The sequence below is a fragment of the Cyrtonyx montezumae genome, unplaced genomic scaffold (genome assembly GCF_038088225.1).
Source record: "Cyrtonyx montezumae isolate F1298 unplaced genomic scaffold, pur_monq_1.0 scaffold_8, whole genome shotgun sequence".
In the NCBI taxonomy this organism is placed as follows: domain Eukaryota; kingdom Metazoa; phylum Chordata; class Aves; order Galliformes; family Odontophoridae; genus Cyrtonyx; species Cyrtonyx montezumae.
Genome location: NW_027072089.1, coordinates 103,977,356 through 103,980,024, shown reverse-complemented (window position 1 = coordinate 103,980,024; position 2,669 = coordinate 103,977,356).

Below are 2,669 nucleotides of genomic sequence, written 5' to 3'. Positions count from 1 at the left end.
GAACACACGGAAGTCTTAATTCTTATGGATCAAGAAACCCATATTCACTCCAAGATAAATTGCTTTGACGTGAATATAGAAGATTATTCAAATAAAACTATTGACTTTGAAAACTCTGCAGAAGATGATGATAAGTGATTTGATTTGATTTTTTGGCAATAAAGGTGCTTCTTCACTGGTTCTCCTGCCAAGATTGGCTTAGCCACAGTTTTTGGAAATCAGCACCCTGACTTCAGATTGGATTGGAATGGTAGCTATCTAAGGAAACAATCTCCTCAATCCCTGGGAGAATAGAAAAGTGCTCAGTTTCTGATGGCAGCACTGTTGCCTCTTGAGAATGCTGCTCAGATAGGTATTAGGCACCTTCCACAAGCTTTCACCCATCTTGGCAATCCAAAGGAAAACAAGTGCTCAGTTGCATGCAGCATGAATACAGCTGAACCCACAGAGCTGTGGTGACAATGGAGAGAAGTGTCTGCTAAGGCCGGGTTGGAGGCTGAGCTTGTGGTGAAGAAGAGGATATTTCCATGCTCTGCTGGAGCCTTGCCCCCTTGCACTGCACATTCATCTTTTTAATCTTTTTTTCAGCCTCCCACTCGTCTCTATCACTTTCTGCCATGTGGGGGAGGGGGGGAGGGGTGGAATTTACAGGAAATTTTCTGCAGTCCAACCACAAAAGAATTTCTGGATGGAACAGTCTGATCACCCAAAGAATCTGATTTGCTGCACTTGTTTACACTGGATCAAGAGACATAAAGTTCCCTTCTGGTTGTTAACGTCTATCAACAGGCCTAAGACATGCCTGTAGCTTTTGCTGTTGTGACTTTGCTGGGCTCACAGACCCACCAGATGTTTTCAGGATGGAAAACTGACATTTCTTCTGACAAAAAAAAAATTCTTGTGAAACATGTCTACCAGAAGAAGCACAGCTTTTGGTGATATCATCAAAACCTACCAGCAGGACTTCGAATGACAGCTCTGTCTGACAGGGACTTCGGCACCCCACTACAGTACCTATGCCAGCAAAAAGGTTTTAACTTTTTATCAGTGTCAGCCTGGTTCTGAAATCTCCATCTGTCTTTGACTTTGTCAAATATGGGATTCCAGCTGTTTTAAAAATAAACTATGTTCGCTATTTGGATGATGTAATGGCTTTGGTAATCAGGTTGTTATCTTGCTCCATTTTCTTTTTTCCTTTAGCAGCGCAGTGATTTTCTGTCTGGGGAAGCACCTGAAAGTATCCTGGAAGATGAGAGATGTACAAACCCCAGAAAAAAAACTAGTCACCTTCCCTTGCGTGTAGGTGTGCTGGTCTCTGTCTCACCCAAAAGTGTCCATCCTTTTCAGTCCCAAGAAGACGGTAGTTGTTCCTTTGAATCAACACAGGTAGAGCTTGGGGTTTAGTGTCACTGAAAATTGCATAAAAGAAAAACGAGAAGAAGAAAATAGGTAACAACCTGATTCATAATGAAAAAAGAAAAAGCTGGTGTTTGACCTCTGGGGGTTTGAGATAAGCTAGAGGTTGAATAGTGCCTTTGTGAGGGTAGGAACTGGGAAAGTGAGAAGGGGAAATGAAACTTCTACCAAAAAAAAAAAAGAGGAAGAATGGTTCTGAAAACTTGAGGAGCGTAGCACTGGATGACGACACTGCAAGTTATGTGACAGTCTTTTGTGTTTCCCTAAAATACTCACATAATACTTTTGCATTGTGTTTACTACGAGGGTCTGGATTCTTTCCTTCTAAGGGGATTTGGAAATACAGCACTGTGTGGGATATGAGGAGGATGACAGGATGTTGGGTCAAAAATGAATTAATTTCATGGTTTTAATGAAAGGTGAGATGCTGAGTGATGCTCCAGGGAAGAAGACTAGGAGCTCATTAGGACAAAAATGAGCGGGGCACAGGGAAAAGAGCAGGTGCAAACATCAGTGGAAGGCTTATGAGGGAAGAATCTAATGTGAGCACATGCTATCATTGGAGCTGGCAGATATCTGTAGTTCATGACTGCATCAGAGCTTAAACTGCAGACCTGCCTGCAGTGGTAGAGAAATCTCTCTTCTCTGCTTTCCCACAGCTTATGTATTACATACCTGTGTCTAGGAATTTCATATTCTACTACAGCTGAAGGAAACTGCAATAAACCTGACCTAGAGGCTGAGGAAAACAGCGTCAAGTTGCCACATGTTTGGCCTTGTTTAACTTAACATTGCTCAAGACTATTGTTCTTAGAGACAGCGGAAAGCAAAGAGCTGCCACAGCGCTGGAGGGGCAGCGTGCTGGACCGTGGCCTCGGGCACCCCTCATGCTGGGGGTACACATCTGCGTTTGGACCGCTTCATCACAGAGATGAGGAAAGCTGTGGGGCCTGACTGCTGAGCTTGGCGCTGGGCTGGAGCCTAGGAGTGCTCCTCGTTGTGTGAGACAGGGAGAGAGGTCTGTGAGAGGCCCACCTGCCATTCTTTAAGCCCACGTAGCAGGAGAGTGCCCTCTCCACGGAGCTCTGGGGTATTCTTGAGCAGGCTGCGTGCACCCCTCCTGTTCAGGCTGTTTCAGTTTGCACAAGGGCAGGGTCTGTGCCCTTGGCTTATCTTTCTCGCTTTTTCAGATGCATAGGGCTGTTCTCTCACAGTTATCCTGTTGTGATTACATATAGCTTATGATTTCAGTC